The sequence below is a fragment of the Taudactylus pleione genome, unplaced genomic scaffold, assembly GCF_031769625.1.
Source record: "Taudactylus pleione unplaced genomic scaffold, aTauple2 ptg000406l, whole genome shotgun sequence".
Taxonomy (NCBI): Eukaryota; Metazoa; Chordata; class Amphibia; order Anura; family Myobatrachidae; genus Taudactylus; species Taudactylus pleione.
Genome location: NW_028284808.1, coordinates 3,308,874 through 3,335,485, shown reverse-complemented (window position 1 = coordinate 3,335,485; position 26,612 = coordinate 3,308,874).

The following is a 26,612-nucleotide window of genomic DNA, read 5'->3' as shown; positions in this document are numbered from 1 at the left end:
ACACACAGCCCTATCTCCACCTGTACACACACAGCCCTTTCTCCACCTGTACACACACACAGCCCTTTCTCCACCTGTACACACACACACAGCCCTATCTCCACCTGTACACACACAGCCCTTTCACCACCTGTACACACACACAGCCCTTTCTCCACCTGTACACACACAGCCCTATATCCACCTGTACACACACAGCCCTTTCTCCACCTGTACACACACAGCCCTATCTCCACCTGTACACACACAGCCCTTTCTCCACCTGTACACACACAGCCCTTTCTCCACCTGTACACACATAGCCCTTTCTCCAAATGTACACACACAGAGTCCCTTCACCACCTGTGCATACACACACAGCCCCTTCACCACCTGTACATACACACAGCCCCTTCACCACCTGTGCGTACACACACAGCCTATAAACACACACTGCCCCTTCACTACCTATACACACACACAGCTCTTTCTCAACCTGTACACACACACACAGCCCCTTCACCACCTGTACACAAACACAGCCCCTTCACCACCTGTGCGTACACACACAGGCCTTTCTCCACCTATACACACACAGCCCCTTCACTACCTGTACACACACACAGCCCTTTCTCCACCTGTACACACACACACAGCCCTTTCTCCAAATGTACACACACAGCTCCTTCACCACCTGTACACATACACAGCCCCTTCACACCCTATATGCACACACAGCCCCTTCACCACCTATACACACACAGTCCCTTCACCACTTGTACGCACAAATAGCCCCTTCGCCACTTGTATGCATGCACAGCCCCTTCACCACCTGTACACACACAGCCCCCCATCACCATCTGTACACACACATAGCCCCCATCACCATCTGTACACACACACAGCCCCTTCACTACCTATATGCACGCATAGCCCCCTTTCACCACCTGTACACACACAGCCCCTTCACCACCTGTACACACAGCCCCTTCACCACCTGTACACACACAGCTTATACACACACAGCCCCTTCACCACCTATACACACACAGAACCCCTTCACCACCTGTACACACACAGCCTATACACACACAGCCCCTTCACCACCTATACACACACACAGCCCCTTCACCACTTGTACGCACAAATAGCCCCTTCGCCACTTGTTCGCACGCACAGCCCCTTCACCACCTGTACACACACAGCCCCCCATCACCATCTGTACACACACATAGCCCCCCATCACCATCTGTACACACACACAGCCCCTTCACTACCTATATGCACACATAGCCCCCTTTCACCACCTGTACACACACAGCCCCTTCACCACCTGTACACACACAGCCTATACACACACACAGCCCCTTCACCACCTATACACACACAACCTATACACACACACAGCCCCCCTTCACCACCTGTACACACACAGCCTATACACACACAGCCCCTTCACCACCTATACACACACAGCCCCTTCACCACTTGTACGCACAAATAGCCCCTTCACCACCTGTACGCATGCACAGCCCCTTCACCACCTGTACACACACAGCCCCCATCACCATCTGTACACACTCACAGCCCCCCATCACCAACTGTACACACACATAGCCCCTTCACTACCTATATGCACACACAGCCCCCTTTCACCACCTGTACACACACAGCCCCTTCACCACCTATATGCACACACAGCCCCCTTTCACCACCTGTACACACAGAGCCCTTTCTCCGCCTGTACACACAGCCCCTTCACCACCTATACACATACAGCCTATACACACACACAGCTCCTTCACCACCTGTACACACACAGCCTATACACACACACAGCCCCTTCACCACCTGTACGCACGCGTAGCCCCTTCTCCACCTGTATACACAAACAGCCCCCCTTCACCACCAGTACACACACAGCCCCCCATCACCATATGTACACACACACAGCCCCCCATCACCATCTGTACACACACAGCCCCTTCACCACCTGTATGCACAAACAGCCCCCCTTCACCACCTGTACACACACAGCCCCCCTTCACCATCTGTACACACACAGCCCCCATCACCATCTGTACACACAGCCCCCTTTCACCATCTGTACACACACAGCCCCCCATCACCACCTGTGCACACACAGCCCCCCTTCACCACCTGTACACACACAGCCTATACACACACACAGCCCCTTCACCACCTGTACACACACAGCCCCCTTCACCACCTGTACACACACAGCCTATACACACACACACAGCCCCTTCACCACCTGTATGCACGCACAGCCCCCCTTCACCACCTGTACCCACACAGCCCCCATCACCATCTGTACACACAAACAGCCCCCTTTCACCACCTGTACACACACAGCCCCCTTTCACCATCTGTACACATACACAGCCCCCCATCACCATCTGAACACATACACAGCCCCCCATCACCATCTTTACAAAGTTACACACACAGCCCCCCTCCACCACCTGTACACAATCACACACACACAACCCCCCTTCACTATCTGTATGCAGTAGCCCCTTCATTGGTATGTATACACACATAGTCCTGCCTCTCATCACTCATTCAGCATGACAGTGTATTCTGAATATATGGTGCCGGCCACGAGGACCGATAGCCAAATAGGGTCGGCTGACTGTCCGCGAACTGTTATTGGCTCACGCAATCAGTGACAGCGGACACATTTAAAAAAAAAAATTGTATTCTGAATTCTTTTATCATGTTTTGTAGCACACCCCAATAGTATTTTTGTCCCTTTTATTCTTCTTATCCATTGCCAAAGTGATACATGGGTTGTTTCTCACAATTTTATTAATTAATGGTGAATATATTTAATGATTTATCGGACTACGGCTGCAGAGCAAAGATTATTCACTCATTTGTAGATAAATACCTTTAAAGCAACGTTATTCTACAAATAATGATTGGAGAAGTTTATGCCAAAAAGTACTACCAACATAAGGCATTACACAATGGGCATGATTCAATTAAATGCGAAGTGAATAGAGCCGGGAATGAGCTCCTGGAGCTATTCAATTCTGCACGAAGTTAGGTTGGGGAAGGCTCATTCTCACATCATAAACAGGGTGTTTAGTCGCGAGAATGGGCATTCTCCAACTAAACTTCCTGGCACAATGCTGTTTTTCCGGCGCTAAGGGCAGAAACCAGCATCGCGCCTGGACTTTCGTCGGATGTCTGCTCGCACCCCAGAGGGATGTGAGAAGAAATCCGTAGTCGGGCAAATGAATTGAATAGCTCTGGGAGCTGATTCCTGGCGCTATTCACTTTTCGTGCCCAATGGAAGGTACCAGTTTGTATTTACAATCACATAGATGAATGGGACATAGAAGGGTTTTACATGCCCATAAACTGCAGCAAGAAAACTAAGCATTTATATACCCCGTTCATACCTTCCCCCGACACATACAGCAGCAGCACACACCCTATCACACACACACCCTGTCACACATGGAAGCAGCACACAGTGTCACATACACACCCTGTCACACACAGAAGCAGCACACAGCAGCACACACCCACCCTGTCACACACAGAAGCAGCACACAGTGTCACACACAGCAGCACACACGCACCCTGTCACACATAGAAGCAGCACACAGCAGCACACACAGCAGCACACATGCACACAGGCAGTCACACACACCAGCACACACACACAGGCAGGGCCGCCATCAGGGGGGACTGCCGGGACTTGAGTCCCGGGCCCGGACACTTGGGGGGCCCGCCTGCCCTTATCCCTCAGCCACCACAGTTGCACAGTAAAATTGATTTACTGACAGTGACAGGACCAGCCCCCAGCGCCGCCCACCCACTCCACCTCAACCGTGGCCAGACACTCAGGGGGCCTGCTAGCTTCTATACTTTGAAAAAGTTACAGACCTGGCCTGGGGGCCCTCCTACCAGCACGCTGCGGCTGCCCTCTACTACCCCCAGAGGCTGCGTGGCTGGGCCAGAGGGCAGGGTGCCATCTCTCCCTCCCCACCCCACCCCACCCCCCAGCCGGTATGATTTAACTCTGGGGTGGAGAGGGGCCACCAGCTGTCTGCAGCCGCACAGACATGCAGGACCCAGCACTGTATAGGTGAATCTTGTTCTGATGATCTGATCTGAATGGAGAAGCTGAGTAACACTGGGGTGGGGGCGGGGCCTGGCTGCCTGATGATCCTTGGTTATTTAAGCCAGTGTTCCGAGGAGTCTGTGAGCAAATATGTCTGCTTGTCTACTCCACTTGCTGAGAGAACCGATTAGTCATCAGGAAACTCTGCCCCCATCCCTGTCAGTGTGGTCAGGTGTTCAGCTTCTACAGTGAGTGACCCCGGCAGCCAGCGTTAGGCATGACAGCAGCATGCAGACTCAGAGGAGCCAACTTCCACTTCAGGCAGAAGAAGCAGAAGAATGAAGACAGCCCTGGATGACTTTCCCTTTCTGGCCAGTGTTAATATAGGTAAGTGACAGTGTTGTCCAGGGGGCGGAGGGGGAGCACAGTGTGGGTGAGAGGGGGGAAGGAGGAGCACAGTGTGGGTGAGAGGAGGGAAGGGGGGGCACAGTGTGGGTGAGAGGTGGGAAGGGGGAGCACAGTGTGGGTGAGATGGGGGAAGGGGGAGGCATAGTGTGGGTGAGATGAGGGAAGGGGGGTACAGTGTGGGTGAGATGAGGGAAGGGGAGGCACAGTGTGGGTGAGATGAGGGAAGGGGGGGCACAGTGTGGGTGAGAGGAGGGAAGGGGGGGCACAGTGTGGATGAGAGGAGGGAGGGGGGCATAGTGTGGGTGAGAGGAGGGAAGGGGAGGCATAGTGTTGGTGAGAGGAGGGAAGGGGAGGCATACTGTGGGTGAGAGGAGGGAAAGGGAGGCACAGTGTGGGTGAGAGGAGGGAAGGGGAGGCACAGTGTGGGTGAGAGAAGGGAAGGGGAGGCACAGTGTGGGTGAGATGAGGGAAGGGGAGGCACAGGTGAGAGAAGGGAAGGGGAGGCACAGTGTTGGTGAGAGGAGGGAAGGGGAGGCACAGTGTGGGTGAGATGAGGGAAGGGGAGGCACAGTGTGGGTGAGATGAGGGAAGGGGAGGCACAGTGTGGGTGAGATGAGGGAAGGGGGAGCACAGCGTGGGTGAGATAAAGGAAGGGGGAGCACAGACCGGGATACAGGAAGGGATGCACAATGCAGGATGTGGAGCACAGTAGGATACATATAGGGGGCACAATGCAGAACATATAGGGGAAGGTACATACAGACATATGACAGGACAAGACAAGGAAAAACAAATGGGAAGCATAATGTAAATATAAAATATTTTATGATGGCAATAGCATATTAGGAAGAGCTTATATCGGCTTCTTTGCTGTTCAAGTTGAGTCCGAAATTAAGTCAAGCTACCGCCCAGAGGCAAGTGAAGATCCAGCACTTGGGAAGCTGAGGAGTGGCGCTGACCCCTGCGGGGAAGGGCTGGTGTAGAGGGTACCCCTCTGTGCCCGCCAAGGTCAGCAGAGCAGGTAAGGTCCCAGTGGGACAACCCTTCCTCATTACCACCCTAGAACACCAGGGTGTTGGGCCTTATTCCCTGGGCATGCAGTCGGGTGGTAGGCTCATGGGCGAGTGCTAGGCCCATGGTTAGATGGGGGGTTTAATGCTTAATAACTCACTTCCTTATTTATCCTTCATATATTAATATATAAATGTGCAGCCAGCCGCTGACTATTCCTCCCCCCCGCCATCGCACAATAGAGTCAGTCAAGTGATTAATGAGTCACTTCTCACCCAACCGCCCTCCTGCTCCACCGCTAAAATACACCACAAAAAAGTTTATTTTGTGAGCTGGCACGGCGTAACTTCAAAGTGGGGTTGAGGGGGAGGGGCTGCTGTCATCCTAAACTCCTTTCTGGCTGTATGTAGCATGTGCTGCTGTCACTCCGCCGGGGTTCGCTACTATGCACATTTTGGACCACACCTTTGAATGATGATGCCCAAGCGCAGCCAATCATTATACAGTGCCTATAGCATCGGAGGTCAAGCGCACCCCCTCCATTCTACGCAGCTTCAGTGCAGGCCCATAGAGGAGATGGCTCAAGTGTCAATCAGGGAGTACTCTCCTGCTATCATTTTGGCCATGCTAAACAGAGACACAACGGAAAGAGCAGCACTGGATAAAATATCTGCAGAATATCAGCGTGCCCCCTGTAGGAGGCGCCCTTGTGCGGCCGCTCAGGTGGAACATGCCTAGAGCCGGCCCTGGATGGAAGCCCTCCTCCCACTACAAAAATAAAACAAGTTAAGCTGGCAAAAGCACAGCAAAGAACTGTGCGTTCTAAGAAGATATCACAAATCCCCAAGGAGAGTTCCAAGTGTGGCGGCGGTTGCAATGCCTGACCTTCCCAACACTGGATGGGAAGAAGTGGCTCTTTCCACCATTTGCATGCCTTCTTGCATCCACCCTTTGCATGCCTTCTGCAAGTGCTGGAAGGAGCACCCACAGTCCACTTGCTGATATTCAAATTGAAGATGTCACTGTTGAAATACAACAGGATGAGGATACTGGTGTAGCTGGCGCTGAGGAGGAAGTTGACAAGGAGGATTCTGATGGTGATGTGGTTTGTTTAAATCAGGCACCGGGGGAGACAGTTGTTGTCCGTGGGATGAAAAAGCCCATCACGGTCATGCCTGGGCAGAAAACCAAACATTCCACCTCTTTGATCTGGCAATATTTCTGTCCAAATCCAGACAAAAACTGTCTTGCCATATGTACCATATGTTAAGGTGGCATAAGTAGGGGCAGGGGCATTAACCACCTAGGAACATCCTCCCTTACACGTCACCAGCAGCACATTCATAAGTTACTGTCATGTTCAGAAACTTTGGCTAAGACCATAAGCAGTCCAGGGACACCTAAATCACTTTGTCCTGTTGTATCCAAGTGCCTGCAAACCACTAGGTGCTTCAAGATCATCATCATGTGCCTGCTTTTTTTACCTTTAACACTGGTTTGCTTTTTTTTCTTCAACGATTACTTCTTCTTTTGCTGTCTTTGTGCTTCGAGTTCTTCCGAGAGACTATAGGATTATCCTGAACCTTCAGTAGAAGGTGGATTAGAAGGCTGCTGGCTTGCCAGTTCCCAAGTAAGCAGACCGAAAAGGGTGTTCAAAGTATATTCACATTGAATTTGACCTTACAATCGGAAGATATATCAAATGTATTTTTAAAAAACTGTATAGGGGGCTGGAGTACAAAAAACTAAGATGATGGATGCATGAGTTTAGGAAGTGTATGTTGGCAAGATTGGAAATGAGTTTTAAAAGTGTGGTTGGGTGTCTTTTTATAGGAGTAGTGTTGAATGTGATGGTTGTTTGCTGTGTGGAATGTGTATGAATGTTGAGGGTTTTTTTAAGGTAAAAATTTGAATTTAAAAATTAAAAAAAGGGTGTTATATGATAATTGGGTAGAAAAGTTGGGTGGATGGAATTTACCATGGCTGGTCCAAGGCCTCTGCCCAAAAATTAAATGCAATGTAACTGTACAATGCTTAGGAGCATCAAATACACACTTGCCCACATGGATACTTGGACCAGGCATAGCCGGGGCAGCTGCTAGTACCTATGTGTACATTATACCAGCTAATACTGATGTTGGCAAACATAAATGAGTGCAGATGACCTGACTGCTTCAAAACAACTGCACAGCAGCAAACAGTGAGTGGCCAGCAGCCAAGAAACCTGTGCCCATTTTGGTGTAGGAGTCTACAGGCAGCAATTAATGGTTAGTTTGGTTTGGCCTATGGTGCACCATGCAACAGGATGCAAGCTGCAAGCCAGAGGCAGATAATACAGATCCACCGGCAGAGCCTTGCAAAACCTCAATTTAGAAGACTATTCTGCCTGCGCTCAAGTAAAGTAAGTCTGGAACTGTGAGAAGGGCAGGTTGATGTGGTGCTGGCAGCTGGGAAACATGTTCTCTGCTGGGAAAGGAGTGCTGGCTAAAGGTGATTGCTAAGAACATGCTGTACAGGAAAAGGTGTGTGCTGTGCTGTGTAAATGCCGGGGTGATGGGTGCTGAAATGGGAGAAGGGTGATGTGAGATGTGGGGTGATGAGTGCTATGGTCTGGTGCTGATGTGTTAGAGGGGTAATGGATGTTATGATCTGGCCTGTTCTGGGTCAGGGGTGCTGGAATGTGTCATGTGCTGAGAGAGAGGTGCTGGGTGAGGTGTGCTCTGATCTAAGTTTACAGAGGGGTGCTGTTTTTGTTTAGTGCTGCTGTGCTGGGTGATGAGTGTTGTGTTTAGTTCTATGCTGGGAGCCTAACACAATAGTGGAAGGGGCCACACTACTGTGAGACCACGACCCTTCAACAAACAAAGGAATTCTTTCTTTTTAACCATGGGTCTAAAAGGAAAAACAATGAAGTAGCTCAGTAATGTTGTAAGGGCCATCTCAGCCATTTTGAAAGTTAGGAAAAAGAGAAAGGGAATATCAGTGAGCAGAGGGGATTATTAATGAGGAGTGTGTGTGAGTGTGGTTAGTTTGTTGTAGGGGTGTGCACCGGCCACTTTTCGTGTTTTGTGTTTTGGTTTTGGATCTGGATCTTTCTTCGTGTTTTGGATCTGGATTGGTTTTGCCAAAACCACCCTTCCGTGTTTTGGGTTCTGGGTTTTGTGTTTTGGATCTGTATTTTTTTTTGAAAAAAGCATAAAAACAGCTAAAATCACAGAATTTGTGGGTTTTTCTGCTTCTATGCTATTATTAACCTCAATAACCTTAATTTCCACTCATTTCCAGTCTATTCTGAACACCTCACACCTCACAATAGTGTTTTTATGTCCAAAAGGTTGCACCGAGGTAGCTGGATGACTATGCTAAGAGATACGAGTGGGCGGCACAAACACGTGGTCCATCTAGGAGTGGCACTGCAGTGGCAGACAGGATAGCAGTTTGAAAAACTAGGCCCCAAACTATACATAATGCAAAGAAAAAATAGAGGTGCAAGATGGAATTGTCCTTTGGCCCTCCCACCCACCCTTATGTTGTATAAACAGGACATGCACACTTTAACAAACCAAACATTTCAGTGCCAGGGTCTGCCACACGACTGTGGCTGAAATGATTGGTTCGTTTGGGCCCCCACAAAACAAGCTGGCAATTAATCTGTCCCTGCACAAACTGGCTCTACGGAGGCAAGATGTCGTCCTCATCCTCCTCATCCACCGATTCCTCACCCTATTCAGTGTTGTGTACATCCTCATCCTCACAGAGTATTAATTCGTCCCCGCTGGAATCCACAACCACAGGTCCCTCTGTACGTTCTGGAGGCTGGTCTCCCTGGAAGAGTTGATAATTCATTTTATGAACATCATCTTCTCCACATTTTGTGGAAGCAACCTCCTACGCCTTTTGCTGACAAGGTTCCCGGCTGCACTAAACACTCTTTCGGAGTACACACTGGAGGGGGGGCAACTCAGGTAAAATAGAGCCAGTTTGTACAGGGACCTCCAAATTGCTTCTTTTTCCTGCCAGTACAGGTACGGACTGTCTGACATGCCTACTTAGATGCTGTCACCGATGTAATCCTTTAACAGACAGACGCACGCTTGTCACTGCTGCTTTGAGGATGCAAGTGCGGCTACAGCCCACACAATTCACAAAGACAGAAAAAAAAAGAAGAATATTTTTATTGTTTGTGGAGCGCACTTTGAGGGTTACACCACCCTTTAACAGACAGACACACGCTTGTCGCTGCTGCTTTGAGGATGCAAGTGCAGCTACAGCCCACACAATTCACAAAGACAGAAAAAAAAAGAAGAATATTTTTATTGTTTGTGTAGCACACTTTGAGGGTGTCACCACCCTTTAACAGACAGACGCACGCTTGTCGCTGCTGCTTTGAGGACAGTATCATATGCAGTGACAGTAGACTTGTCAGAAATTGTTGGCACGACCTTCAGTCTGGACCAGATGTCCAAACCAGCCCTTGACTTATGACACAGGCGCATGCTTGGAGCTGCTACTATGTTGATGCACGTGCGGCTACATCGCACACAAGTCACAAACACATTAAAAAAATAGTTTTTTATTTTTTGGAGCACTTTGAGGGCTACACCACCCTTTAACAGACAGACGCACGCTTGTCGCTGCTGCTCTGAGGATGCAAGTGCGGCTACAGCCCACACAATTCACAAAGACAGAAAAAGAAGAAAATTTTTATTGTTTGTGTAGCACACTTTGAGGGTGTCACCACCCTTTAACAGACAGACGCACGCTTGTCGCTGCTGCTTTAAGGATGCAGTTGCGGCTACAGCCCACACATTTCACAAAGACAGAAAAAAAAAGAACAATATTTTTATTGTTTGTGTAGCACGCTTTGAGGGTGTCACCACCCTTTAACAGACAGATGCACGCTTGTCACTGCTGCTTTCAGGATGCAAGTGCGGCTACATCGCACACAAGTCACAAACACATTAAAAAAATAGTTTTTTATTTTTTGGAGCTCTTTGAGAGTTACACCACCCTTTAACAGACAGACGCACGCTTGTCGATGCTGCTTTGAGGATGCAAGTGCGGCTACAGCCCACACAATTCACAAAGACAGAAAAAAGAAGAATATTTTTATTGTTTGTGTAGCACACTTTGAGGGTGTCACGACCCTTTAACAGACAGACGCACGCTTGTCGCTGCTGCTTTGAGGATGCAAGTGCGGCTACAGCCCACACAATTCACAAAGACAGAAAAAAGAAGAATATTTTTATTGTTTGTGTAGCACACTTTGAGGGTGTCACCACCTTTTAACAGACAGACGCACGCTTGTCGCTGCTGCTTTGAGGATGCAAGTGCTGCTACAGCCCACACATTTCACAAAGACAGAAAAAAAAAGAAGAATATTTTTATTGTTTGTGTAGCACACTTTGAGGGTGTCACCACCCTTTAACAGACAGATGCACGCTTGTCGCTGCTGCTTTAAGGATGCAGGTGCAGCTACAGCCCACACATTTCACAAAGACAGAAAAAAAAACAACAATATTTTTATTGTTTGTGTAGCACACTTTGAGGGTGTCACCACCCTTTAACAGACAGACGCACGCTTGTCGCTGCTGCTTTAAGGATGCAGGTGGAATCTAGACAGGATTTGGAACCGGGAACACACTACCTCCATCAATTGTCTAAATCCCACTGCACTAATGGCGGATACCGGACGCACGTCTAACACCAACATAGCAGTCAAGGCCTCAGTTATACGTTTTGCTTCAGGATTACTGCTGTCATACTTCATCCTCATCGCTAGGGACTGTTGGAGGGTCAATTGTTTAGTAAAAGTAGTGATGTTCCTACTTCCTCTCTGGGATGATGAACAACTCCCAGCAGCAGCAACAGCACTAGGAGGAAGTGGTTCTTGATCTTTCCCTATTTTATTTTTATCGGAGAAAGTTTGGTCCTCCATTTATGTTATATTGATATATACGTGCGGCTAAAGCGCACACAAACACAGAAAATATTTTTTTATTTTTGCTGGAGAGTAGTGCACTTTGTGGGTTACACCACCCTTTAAGAAATGAGCCAGCCGGCTCTTTACTTATGGGACACAGGCGCACGCTTGGCGCTGCTCCTTTGTTGATGCACGTGCAGCCACAGCGCACACAATTCACAAACACAGAAAATAATTTTTTTTTGGTTTGGACTGGAGTGTACTTTGGGGGTTACAGCACCCTTTAACGGTCAAGCCAGCCGGCCCTTTACTTATGACACAGGCGCACGCTTGGCACTACTTTGTTGATGCATGTGCGGCTACTGCGCACACAATTCACAAACACAGAAAATATTTTTTTTTTGGTTTGGACTGGAGTGTACTTTGGGGGTTACAGCACCCTTTAACGGTCAAGCCAGCCGGCCCTTTACTTATGACACAGGTGCACGCTTGGCACTACTTTGTTGATGCACGTGCGGCTACTGCGCACACAATTCACAAACACAGAAAAAATATTTATTTTTTTGGTTTGGACTGGAGTGTACTTTGGGGGTTACAGCACCCTTTAACGGTCAAGCCAGCCGGCCCTTTACTTATGACACAGGCGCACGCTTGGCACTACTTTGTTGATGCACGTGCGGCTACTGCGCACACAATTCACAAGCACACAAAAAATATTATTTTTTTAGCACTTGGGGGGAGCACCCCAGATGGACAGAGCACCCCCTGGACAACACTACAGCACCCCTTTAGGACTGGGACACTGCACAGGACTTTGGAGTGGATACAGCCCCTATGGAGAACTGACTGCACAACACAGTCCAGCCAGCCCCTAAGGACTTTGAAGTAGTTGACAGAGCCCCTATTAACAACAGCAGCAAAGCACAACACAGCCAGCCCCTATGGACTTTGAAGTAGTGGACAACAGCAGCACAGCGCAGCACAACACTACTCTGCACTACACTACACTACACTACACAGCCCAGCCAGCCCTAACTCCCACCCTCCCTCTTCACTGTCCACAGCCGAGTGAGAAAATGGCGCCGACGCGGGTACCTTATATAGGATCCAAAACCCGCGAGACTCGGAAGGCGGGATGATGACGTTTTGCCTCGATTTCCGATCAGGCGGGAAAAGTCGAGCCTGACTCGGATCGGCCTCGGATCGGGGGGGCTCGGGGGGGTTCGGATTTCAGAAATCCGAACCCGCTCACCCCTAGTTTGTTGGGGTATAAAACTGATAAATGTGCAGTGTGGGACAAGTGGTGCCAATATCTTACCCATTATCAGCTTAAAAACACAGCTCTATGCGTCGACTCTTCCTCGCGTTTTACAAAATGGATGCCCAAATCCTGCAATGCGAGGTTTATAGATGCAACGTGTGAACTTTGGAGTAAGTTCCTCTCATGTCCATATGCAGATTATGCGCGCAATTTAGTTACAATTGTATAGCATGAAAAATGGGCATGCGCATTGCCAAAATAAGGCACGAGAAATGTGAGGTTTTGAAATAGGCGAGATTATTAAAAAAATATGCATCCAATTCAATATGCCCTTATGTGTGTATCACAAGGGCAGAGCTCCAGATTACAGTATGTCCAGTTACACAGAGTTTTATTATAGGAGCAGCAGCCTTAGACAAAGATTATATTTCCATAAATATAAGTATTACATAGTCAGATAGAAATTAGACTTGTGTTCTCTAGGTAGTGGTTTAAAAAAAAAGTGACATCTACTCTATAGATGATTTTGGGGGCTATTTAAGAAACTTAGGGCCTGATTCAGACCCACTCACGAGCGGCTGTCCGCTCGCAAGTGGGTCGATGTTCTGGACTGAGCATGTGCACGACGGAGGGAGCTCCATCGTGCGCATGCGCCAGACGCGACGAGCGAAGGAAAGTCCTTCGCTCGTTGTGTCTGATCAAAGGGGGCATGCTGTCGATATTGATTGACAGCACGCCCCCTTTGGTAGGCATGCCGGGGGCGTGCCTCCCTGATGGGGGCGTTCCCACGGGAACGCCTCCCATCAGAAGCCGGCCCACTGACATCACTAGTGATGTCAGTGGGAGTGATTTTGGCTCTGATAGAGCCAAAATCACTCCGGAGCTTGCGGTTGAAAACCTCAACCGCAGGCTCCGGCTCGCAGTTTCGATGGTCGCGATGGTCACGACCATTGCGGCCATCAAACTGCACGCTCGTATAGCCTGTGGGTGGTGCCTTAATGGATGCCTTAATGGACATGTTCCTTACACAATACAGATACTGTATTCCATCACACCCTGTGGTTATCTGCAGATTCAGCACTCTCACAGAGTGAGATTGCTGTCACTCACAAAATGGCGGAGCTGCTAATTCAGAGAATTGTGTGATCATTGGAATACATGTCTATGCAACCAAGGTCGGAGCAGTTATGTGGCTCACACATCCCACTCAGTTCCCACAGTATTCCCATTTGTTCACCACAACAATCCCACTGGGTTCCTACATCCTTCTACATCCTTCTCACTCCATACAGCCATCTCATTCAGAATACACATTCAGATGCCTAATTTTTAAAACTAACATACTCTGTCTATGCATGTTCACTATCTGCACCTCCATGCTGCTCTATCTTCCCCAATGCCTACAGCTGTATGGTCTCCTAACTGTGCTAGTTCTTTATTCCTTCATCTGCACCAATCTGTCTTTCCACATCTGTGCTGTCCTGACTTCCTGCATCTGTGCCACTATGTTTCCTTCCATTTGCACCACTACCTTACCCCCAGCCACGCTACTCTGTCTTCACTTCATCTGTGCCACTCTACGTTCTTCTATCTGCACCACTCCATCTCTCCCAACCATGTCACTCTATCTCCCCCCCACCCACTTCCCATCTGTACCAATATGTCTTCCCCAATCCCTATTGTTGTGTGTTCCCATTTGTGCTAGTCAGAATTCTCTCATTCGCACTAATCTGTCTTTACCCATCTGCGCTGCTATGTCTTCCCAGGTCCTTGCCACTCTGTACCACTCCATACAAGTTGCTATGTTCCCCCAAACCATGCCACTCTGTCTCCCCTGCATCTGCACCTTTCCACCTATTCGCATCACTTTGCCCCCCTCATTCACACCACTGGTTTCCACCCATCTGCATCACTTTGGCTCCACTCCATCTGTGCTGCTTAATTTTCTCCCCCTCTCCATGCCTTTATGTCTCCCCCATCCACACTGCTCTGCCTCTTCTCCCATCCACCCCACTCTTAGCCCATCTGTGCAGCTCTATCTTCAGCTGAGACCTCAGTTGCATAGACTGCATGTGTGTATTTCAATGATCACACAATTCTGTGAACTAGCAGCTCCACCATTTTGTGAATGACAGCAATCTCAATCTGTGAGAGTGCTGAATCTGCAGTTAACCACAGGGTGCAATAGCATACCATATCTGTATTGCACAAGGAACACATCTATTAAAGCGTCAGACTTAATGATTGGAATTAGATCATGTCTAAGAAGTCTTAATAGGAAATGTGAAATCTATGGAAATTCATTGCTTTTTTAAAATGGATTAACTACCAGGGTGTGAAGGAGCAAACTTTGGAGGGTTTGGAGGAGCAAACCCAGCTACCTGCAGGAAAGAAAGGCAACAAAATGGTACATTAGCATGAGTGGAAATGGGGCAAGCATACAGGAGGTGTTTTGAGGGAGCAGAGTTAGAGATGGCTATGGGGGCAGGCTGCAGGTGAGCGGGGCAGTGGCAGCATTGGGGGTGTGGAGCAATGGCAGCAGTGGGGCAGTACATAGAGGCTTTAGCAGGTGACAGAGGGATCACCAGCACTGGGCATGCATTAGAGAAAATAAAAACAATAAGACACAGATTCATGGATATATCAATGAGATCTATCTATGCATCTATGTTAAAAATGTAATATGTGGTTTTGGAAATTTAGTAGGGTTCTCCAGCATTTACCAAAACCAGCACTGGGCTCTGTCCTGCAAGGGGGTAATGCCACAGCCAGGGGAGCCATTTCACAGGGTTCCCCAGCCAAAGCATTACCCCTGACTGCTAGTCATCCCAGGAGAGGATCACTGGGGAGCTGCGGGACCCTCCAATAAAGAGATCCCAATTTCCAGGGCACACCAGTCCTAGGCTGATATCCCAGGGCTATCCCCTGCACCCCTGGGAGGTGGGTGCCGGGTTGATAGCATAAGTGTGGTCTTATATATTTTTCTTTGCAGGTACACCACAGGTCCCAGCAAGCCTCCCCTACATGCTGGTACTATAAGCACTAGGATGCAGGGCATTAGGGCCCACTGACACCTATAGTCCACCTGTAAAGAAAATATTAAAATAAATACAATACACTTTAATATTGTAATATTTTATTTAACTGTATTGTCACCTGGGGATCGGCAACCTTTAAGCTCTTTTACGTGGCTGCCACCACCCCAGGGCTTCGGAGTCTTTGCCTGGTGGGCGCCAACCCACCAGGGCTTTGGCATTTTTTCCTGGTGGGCACCAACCCGCCAGGTTTTTGGCATCTTTCCCTGGAGGGTGGCAGCCCATTAGCTCTTTTTCATGGCTGCCACCTACCCAGAACTTTTGGTGCCTCTTCATCTAGAGGGCAGCAGCCTTTAAGCTCTTTTACATGGTCGCCACCCTCTAGGACTACCGGTGCCTTCTTTCTTAAGGAGCACTTCACTGCTTCCTCCTGGCCAACGGACTGCCATGCCGCCTTCTCGTGCTGGCTTATATAAGCCAGCCAAAGGGGCAGGGTGATGACATGGCGAGCCATGATTGGCTCTCAGTAGCCATCTTTGAACTTCAAAAGTGGCACCTCACTGCCAAACTCTGCGATGATGGCACAAACCATGAATGGCTCGCAGCAGCCATTTTCAAATTAAAAAAATTGGGCTAAGGTGCAATTTTTGAAATGGGCTCCACTGCTGAACTCTGCTGAATGGCTGGAAGGAACTGAGGACCTCATTCAGTGTCGGTCGAAGCAGCCGCAAAATCCGATCGTATGGCTGGTCGATCGTAAACAAAGTGACGCCCATTCATTAGCACTGCACCTCCTCTAGCTACCGACTGATCTGATCGAACGAACGAGACAGTCGTAGTCAGGCGCTGTCAGTCGTTGTATGCTAATTATGTTCTGATGTTTGCGGCCGTATGTGTTGTATTGATGGTCACATGTCATGTTTACATGGACTATCGATCAGCTTGTTATTAGCTTAGCTTGTTGTCAATTATCTAATTAAGAGTGTTTAACTCTTGCTGTTCTTTTTGTTAATTTTTTTTTCATGTGTCAATAAACTTTATTGTTTTTTTTGTGGGTGTTTTCTCCGTTCTCTTTTTTTTTCTAAATTTCCAAAACAAAGTAATGTTTATTATCTGTGAATGTACTGTTGTTAATTGTGTTAACTTTAAAAATGCATGTGCATTTTGCGTTAGGATCATTTACACTCTTATGTTTGCAATTGCACACTGCGTGTTTTATCCACTCAAATCTGACCTTATTTTTCGGGTCACATGATTAAAGGATTGGCCAATAGTGTTTTTTTTTTTAGGAAACTGAGTAAATATTTTAGCCAATCATCTTTATTTTACCCAATGTATATTTCATGTTTTCTGAAAAATCGTCCATTGCCATCATGAGAGCCGCGGCCTTTACCCGTAGACAATTATTGATTCTCGTTCAGATCATGGACAGGCGGATTACGACCGCCCAGCCTCCAATTTCAAACCGCATAAAGCGGGCGGCCTATGCGGAGGAGAGGCGAGCCCTTCGTAGTACGGGATATAGGTGCAATATAGTGCAACTAGAGAGGCGGTGGTCAGATCTGTGCCGCCGGTCGCCAGTCCTTTTGTGAAATTTGCGGGCGCGATTATGCAGATGTAAGTATGCATTTGTATAAATGTTATAATTAGTGGACTGTTAAAAATATATGTTCCTTTTCCAATTCTTTTAGTAAATGTAAAAAACCCCTCCTGTATGTTGTCCCTATTGTCCTGAATGTGTAAAGTGTACTTGTATTGTGTAGCCGAAAGTGAAAACTAAACTTATTTTTTTTTAATATCTTTAAATTTTAGAAACACAGCGGAGACAGACAAGGGCCCGCAGATTTGGAGGCAATGCAGGTCCCAACCTGCAGCCCTCCCCCTCACCTTCCCCATCCGATCAACCCAGCCCTTCCTCCCCACCACCATACTCCCCCAGTAACCCTCCCTCTTCCTAACCTCCCCTAGTATTCCTCCCTCCCCTGCCCACTCATCCCAAATCTCCACTCCCGTGCCCGAGTCCTCATCCCAAATATCCCCTCCCTTTGATGTTTTCCACTCCATTTCCTCTCCCACCATTTCCCCAACTCCAACTTACTCCCCATCTCCAGCACCATCTCCCACACCATCTCCATCGGGTGCTTTGTTGCAACGCTCTGATGGTATGTATTTTTTAATCATATTTTTTTTTTTTTGGAGTGTTGTTGTTATCTATGTTTTTTTAAACATTTTTGGGCTGTGTGTTTGTTTTCTTTTTTACAGTATGGGTGTCAATATCATTGCGCAGTAATGCTGTTATTCAATATTTTGTGCTTATGTTTTGTGCTTGGGCCCTTTTCTTTGGGAGGAGCCCAAAAATGTATTCCTTTTGGGGTTTTCAAAATGCTTTTTATTTGGTGTAAAAATTGATTACATTTGGATTAGTATTTTAGATTTAAATAAAACATGTCACAGAACTTGGGAAGGTGATAGGAACCAGACTAACCTTGTTAATGTTGTGTACACTGTGTTTAAAATGTACTAAGATGTAACTTCATTAGGAAAAGTGATGTTTGCCATAGCAAACAAACACATTGTATTTTTGGATTATCAAGAACATTCTAGAAGTAAATATGTGCAGTGTGTTTTAAGGATATGGCCATCATGACTTAAGAATACACCTCCTAGTTGTTTTTTTAACATCCTAGGGTTTTTTTGGTTATGCCACATAGTTAGGGTTTCCAATTGTTTTTACACCATAAAAGTTTCTACATATTAATAATGTTGTGTGGATGAAACTTTCGAACACACCCTAACATCATTGTGTTTTCCCACTTTTTGGGACATTGAATAATGTTTAATGTTCAAATGTTGGACATTTTTTAGATATTTTTAACCTACAAATACATTTTTCTGTCAACAGATCTAACCAACATCATGGTGGAAATTCGAGAGGAGCTGACTCAAACAAGTGGACATTTGTTGGCGGCCTACTGCTGCCTACAGAGGATTGTGGGGAGGCTTGACCGATTTTAGTTTTTTATTTTCCTCTTTGTACCTTTTAAAATTGTGTTTATTCAAGTAAAGTTTTTGTTTGAAAAACATTTGTCCTCTATTTTTGTAAAAATTAAATTGTGTAATTCTGCATTTCAAATAGTTTCTGAACAAAGCTGGGTGCCTTTCCATAGTGTAACTAATTCCAAAATGTTTATGTAAACCTTAAGAACATTTGCAGTAATTTTTAATTTTTTTTTGCTTTGAGGTTGCCATACATTATCCACCTCAAAATGGCTTTCAAAAAACATTTACACCAAACCTTTTTGTTTTGGAAATATAGGCTGGCACACTTACTGGAGTCTTCAAATAATGTTGTAATTTAGATCCTCCAAAAACACGGCCACCCAAACACAAAAAGTAACCAGGTTTGTTAAATTTATGGACAAAACAAATTTAAAATTATAACCACCTCCCAAAAAAAAAAAAAAAAAAAACCACCACCCAAAAAAAAAAAAAACACCAAAAAAAAAAAAAACACCACCCAACACCAAAATAAAAGACAAAAACACAAAAAAAAACCCACCACCCAACACCAACATAATTAAAAAAAAAAAAAATGCAAGCACCACTCAAACACACAAGCACCACTCAAACAAAAAAACAAACAAAAAAACACAAGCAACACTCAAACAACACACACAAGCACCACTCAAACAACACACACAAGCACCACTCAAACAACACACACAAGCACCACTCAAACAACTCCAAACAATGTAAACACTAGCAATCCCTTCCTGCACCACTAATCACTCCAACTACAACCCACAAGTAAGGGAACATTTGGCTTTGCCTTAAATAAGGAAAAAAAACACAATGATTGAATCATGCAGGCAAGGTGTGCATTGTACGTAGGCAAATAGGGATGCAAGGGTAACCAATCCAGGGATGCGCTCACATCTAGCCCAACACATGCAGTGATTACAGAATGCAGGCAAGGTGTGCATTGTACGTAGGCAAATAGGGATGCACGGGTAACCAATCCAGGGATGTTCTCACATCTTGCTCAACCCACGCAGTGATTACAGAATGCAGGCAAGGTGTGCATTGTACGTAGGTAAACAGGGATGCACGGGTAACCAATCCAGGGATGCGCTCACATCTAGCCCAACCCACGCAGTGATTACAGAATGCAGGCAAGGTGTGCATTGTACGTAGGCAAATAGGGATGCACGGGTAACCAATCCAGGGATGCGCTCACATCTAGCCCAACCCATGCAGTGATTACAGAATGCAGGCAAGGTGTGCATTGTACATAGGCAAATAGGGATGCACATGTAACCAATCCAGGGATGCGCTCACATCTAGCCCAACCAACGCAGTGATTACAGAATGCAGGCAAGGTGTGCATTATACTTAGACAAGTAGGGATGCACGGGTAACCAATCCAGGGATGTGCTCACATCTATAAAATAGTCTTCACAAGTACAATTCTTCATGCTCTCTCACATGTTTGGAAAATGTCAAGCGAGGAGCATGGTGGTCAGAGGCCAACTGAGGCAGGTAAGTGTGAAACACATTTTGATAAAAACACAAGAACAGTTCATATTTCCCAAAAACACATTTTTTATTTTATCTAATTTTAAAAATATTATAGGTGCTGGGAATCCAATACCACCACTAGAGGTGGAGGAGGCGGGGCCAAGCAGGCCAAGGCCAAGAAACCCTCCATTTTCAAGGATAGAGCTTGAGACATTGGTGACCATGACAATGGAGAACCTTGTCCATGCCCCAAGAAATATGGGGGCTGGAGCCAAAGACAGGACTTGGGAGGAGATATCCAGGGCTGTTAATGCTGTGGGGACAACCCACAGAACCATGAAAGTCGTGAAAAAATGGTAAGAAAATGATATTGTGAGTGTACTGAAGTCAACAGCGAGATCTTATTTTAAAAAACTAACCCTTAAAAAATGCAAAATCACATTGTCAGATGGACCGATTTCAAGTACCAGTTGAAGAGGAAGCTACGGAGTAGGGTGGACCATGCTGCGGGGACAGGTGGTGGTCCCATCCCTGAGGAGCTGACCTTGACGAGGTTGGAGACGTTGGCTCAGGGATGTGTGACAGAAGAGGAGATAGTTGGCGTGTCCACTATGGACACTGACATGGCCAACTTCAATGCTCCACATGTGCAAGAAGGTACATTTTTTTTGGAAGGCAAAAAGTATAAAGCTCAAATGTGTATGCGTTTGTTTTTTAGAAAAAAATACTAATGTTTTTTTTTTCTAATTCCACACTCAGAGGAGGTAGTGCCTGCTCCTGAGGTCAGGTCTGGGTCCAGCACAGATGGAGACTCTGCAGGGGAGGATCCAAGTACTCCATCTGGGGACCCTGTGGAGTCTACTCCACGGCAACCATCAGACCGAGCAGTGCCTCTCCTCACCAGGTTGGTCTCCCAAACTCAGGAGAACAGATGTGGTCTTCTGAGGATGGAGACCACTCTGGTGAGGGTGGCGGTGGCCCTGGAGACCATTGCTGGGGCCCTAGATCGTTTGGCCAATTCCCAGGAGCAGGCAAACCCACCTGCCATGAAGGAGCGAGACTCCCTTCCTCCCAGGACCACCACCTCTGGCAGCCCAACAGCCACCCCTGCAAGTATAGAGAGCCCTATGCCTAGGCCTGTGGAAATCCCATCTACCTCTTGCCAGGCCAGTCGGCGTGTTACATGCCAGTCGGCTGTCCGTAGCTTACCTCTTCCTCCATGCTGGCCCAAATGATGAAAGTAGCCCTGGATATCTCCTCCCTCACCTCTTGTCCAGTCCCCATATTTCTTGTCACCAATGTCTCAAGCTCTTTTTTTATTTTTATTTTTATTTTTTTTGAATTGTGTTTTGTTTTTGTTTTTTTTTATTTATAGGCAAATGTTGCCCTAACAATTGACATTAAAATTGTGATGAAAGGCTAATATCCAAAAAATAAAAATTTTTTAACCCAAAATGACTATATTTAACTATATCAATGTATACATGGTTTAAAAAGTATGGTATCTGAAAAGGCTGCTTCGCAAAACACAATGCTAGATGTTTTTAAAAATGTCCATACAAAATAAGTTTAAAAAGCACAAATAAACATATGTGTTACGAATTCCCTAATGCACACGCAAGTGAAATCAGTTACAAGGTAATTAGCAGTGTTAATAGTTACAATGCACCAATCTTAGCTGCTTGGTTTGTGTGGTTCCAATTAGAAACATCACAAGTAACATCGGATTAACGATTGTACTGTTGTGGCTTACGGACGCTTCTTGCCTACCTTAGCCTGGACGATCATCCTGTTCGTAGAGTGACGTTGTCATGCATCTGCAATTCTTGGTCGTACGAAGCAGATAATTTATGCACTCCCCTAAAACGCCTGGAAATGCTGAAGAACACCTCCGTTTGCAGACCACCACCCCTGTATACACCCACAAATGGACTTTCCTGTCAATCAACTTTAGCAATCCACTTCCGTTTCGGAAGCCCTACGACTGACAGTATTTTGCATCGGTAGAGCTCGTACACACATGCGCACAGTTAGCCATGTGCAGGCGCAGAAAGAAAAACATTGGATGCGTACGACCGTGCGGCCGCTACGACCGACTCTGAATGAGGTCCTCAGGCCCTGATTCAGAGCCAGACGCTCTGACAGAGCGCTCACTCTGAATCAGGGCCGTCCTTCTCTTTTTTTAGAGCAGCCTCCTGGCCGTTCATATAGCTGTGGGTAACCACCCACAGCTATAGCGAGCGGCCAAAAAGATGGTCGCGATGGTCAAGACCATCGTGACCATCGGGCTTGCGAAGAGACCCTTGTGGTAGGGTCTAGTTGCTGCAAGCCCAAGAGTGCTTTCGGCTCTGATAGAGCCAAAAGCACTCCCACTGACATCACTTGTGATGTCAGTGGGGCCGACCCTAGACGGTAGGCGTTCCCATGGGAATGCCTCTGTCTGGGAAGCCACGCCCCCAGCCCTCCCACCAAAGGGGGCGTGCTGTCATTCAACATTGACAGCACGCCCCCTTTGTAGCGAGACCCACAGCGACGGCTTGCCCGTCACTATCCGGGTCTTTCGCATGCGCACTGGGCCAACATCGACCCGCTTGCGAGCGCTCGTGAGCAGGTCTGAAGCAGGCCCTGAATCCTCTTGGATCCAGGCCCATCACCATTACCCACACCGCTGCCAGTTTCTCCTGCTGCCAGCAAAGCCCACACTGCTAATGCCACTAGTTCTTGTTTGGCTAACTCACACATCAGCAACGCTACTATTGCCGGGTCCCAGCATAGGCAAATGCAGGGGGGGTTTCCATCTGCCTGGAAACCCCCCTTCCCAGACCACACCATGACCTCAATAGAAATAGTAATGTAATACAATTTTACTAGTGCTGCATTTTCTGCACAGTATCACAAATGAAATAATTAGCATTACCTGTGGATCTTTTAACATGTATCAGTCAGTAATAAATAACCTGTGCACCAACTAGGAGATCTGGAAAACATGCACTGTTAGGGATGTGCTGCTATAGAGCCCAATAAGTACATATATGTCCAGGGCAGTGCTAGCTTCTTCTGCTGCTCCCCCAGACTCCCAGACTTGCTCTAATATTCTAGTATGGTGCCCACATCTAAAATAAAAACATTCAGCTCGGGCAGGATGGCCCTACTATGGCATTTAATGGGTTACTATGATTGTTGGTCCTCTCTATGCTGGAATTATGACACACAATACCCTTTGTATAACGCAAAGCTGGATAAGTGCTAATTCTGCCCTCTTCATGGACTGGCCACACTCACTCTAAAATCAAGCATTTGGAAACCCCCCTCTAGAAATCCTGCATTTGCCACTGCCCAGCGCCGCTAACACCTGCAAAGCACAGCCATCTTGGTGCACCGAGGTGAATCCACATTGAGTACACCCCCCTGCTGGTGGCACCTACTTAGGCTGCACAACAAGTTGAAGGTCCCTATCTGTATAAAGGGGCATTTGTGAGGTAGTCGTTTAAAAACAGTAACTTTCTCAATTACCTGAACCCTAAAAGGACCTACCCTGGAGTAAGAGCTACCTAATAAAACAAATCCCAAGTCTAAATTCACCCTATACACTGACTTATGTCTTCCCGAAAATCCCCCCATAGACTCTAGCAGAAAAGTTGTCCTAGTTGAGAGTGTTAGAAAAAACTGACAAAAGTTTAGATTACTACCAAATACTCAATTATTACTTATTTGCCCTGAATTTTGGCATGTTGCACTAAGTGACAGTTCTATCCACCCTTGCCAAATTTCAGCTTGGTGCCTCTAATAGCTTTTGAGGTATAGCCCCTTAAATACCATGCCCCCCTCAGGAATTCTCTATGGGAGAATTCCATTTATTTTTGATTCAGTCTTGATATTAGGACATGGTTGGGGCCTTAAAATAAAGCTGTGTAGTGATATTTTACACTTGTTTATACTAACATAACTAGGCTTACCATACTATCCCTTTAAATACTCATGAATTACACAGGTTCTGTGGCATTTCATACGGGGCCTGATACAGCAAGGGACGCATGTGACAGATTGCATGGACCAGCTGCTGCGAGTATATGCTAACCAATACATATGCACATCCGCAGCAATGGATGCAGACACCCAGCAATACATAGTGCCCCCATCTCCCTTTACTCAATGCTCAATCAGTACACAGGATAGCACAAACATCGGTAACATCGAGAACCATCGGACCCAGATTCACAACAGAGGACGACCTGACCTTGCGTAGGATTTAGGCTACTTCCTGCGTGCATCGAGTCATCTGACTGCATATGCCACCGCACTGCCTTAATTTTTCCCATAATTCTTTACTTCCCAGGCTCCTCCCCTCTGCAGTGCTTGTTGGGCTGTGTTAGTTTGCAAAGCTGATAGCTAATAGAAGTAGCTGCTTAGCAGCCTCAGAGTTCAGTTAATTTATGGAATATTGCAGAGGCGCAGTGAGAAGTGACAGTATCCATGGCATGCAATAGACATCTTTATTTATGGGTGACCAATGCTCCACTGATTAAAACTAGAGATCTAAGGGGGTCATTCAGACCCGCTCGTGAGCGGCAGTACGCTCACAAGCGGGTTGATGTTCCCCACTGCGCATGTGCACGACGGAGAGAGCTCCGTCATGCGCATGCGTAAGACCCGGCGAGCGACGGACTCACCATCGCTCTGGGTCTCGCACCAAAGGGGGCGTGCTGTCGATGTTGACTGACAGCATGCCCCCTTTGGTGGGCGTGCCGGGGGCGTGCCTGCCAGACGGAGGCTTTCCCATGGGAAAGCCTACTGTCTGAAGCCGGCCCCACTGGCATCACTAGTGATGTCAGTGGGAGTGATTTTGGCTCTGATAGAGCCAAAATCACTCCAGGGCTTGTGGCAGGGAGACCGTACCGCAGGGTCTCCATCGCAAGTCCGATGGTCACGATGGTCAATACCATTGCAACCATCATCATGGCCGCTCACATATTCTGTGGGTGGTCACCCACAGCTATGCAAGCGGCCAGGAGGCTGCTCCATTTTCATGGAGGAGGGCACTGATTCAGAGCAAGCGCTCTGGTCAGAGCGTCCGGCTCTGAATCAGGCCCTAAATCCAATAGCAGTGGATAGAGATGACACTACATTATATGTAGCAAATCCTGATGGGTGGGCCAATCATTTACTTGACAGTGTAAACAGATCCGCTGCCAGTGCCCGTGGAAGAAGATGCTATAAATTAAAACTGGAGTGGCAATGTCGCACAATCAGTCTTCAATAAATATATAATAAATTAATGCTGCCATAACCTCTAACAGCTGACAGGCATTCACAAAAAAAAAATATATCCACTACAATCAGTGACATCCCTATTTCACTGCAGGTGCGCAGTACCAGACAATGTGGCTACCTTTGGCTACTGGTATGTTCAATACTTAGGAAATTGTCGATCTGGAGTTTGATCCCCTTTAAGGATAGATGCTGGATATATTTTTAACATCTGTAAATTTCAGCAAAATAACACCCCATTTTATTAAACTAATTTTTTTAAAGAATTGACAAACAGGTGGAACTATAAGTCCCAGCATAAAAAACCCATCACCTTAGGCAACAATGAAGGTGCAAAATGTAGCAACCAGTAGATATCGTCAATGATCAGTGTGAGTGCATGTGGCTTGCTTTACTACTGTATCATATGGTAAATATGGGTGCAAGGTGACAATCAATGAGATTCTACTTAACATTGAAGTAGCACCTTCCAGAAGATAATAGCTAGAATCTGATTGGTTTGCCATGGGCAACATCTCAACTTCTAGAAACTCTCACTTTGGTAAATTTACCCCTTACTGTAAGGAGGTTTTTGTATTTTTCTTATGCTTCTATATTGACAACCAGCTGGAAATATGAGTGCCATTATGAAGAGCCCACCATTTTAGGCCACACTGAAGTTGCAACATTCGAGCATTTAGTGAATAGCATGATCAGTATATTAAAGGTGCGACATGTAGTACACCAGTTGGATAGCATCAATGTTTAGTGTGTGTGTGTGTGTATGCAGTTTGCTCTACTATTGTATACTGTGCAGTGGCATAACTTGGGTATTTGGAGCCAAGGGCATAATAAAAAATAGGGCCCCCCCACCCAGGACCGCAGATCGTGGAAAGGGTCATTATGGATCGATACCTGTGGTCTTTGCCTACAACTCTGCGCAAATGGGTGAGCCATGTGGATCCTAAAAGAGCAGACCAATTGATTGAAATGGTGGAGAGGTATGTGGTGGCAGAGGAGCTATTAAGTGTACCCCACCGGGCCCTAGCTCCACAACTGCGATCTACCGTGACTGGTAAGACAGTTCCAGGGGAGAAAGGTGCTGGATGGTGGAATGAACCTAAGACTGTG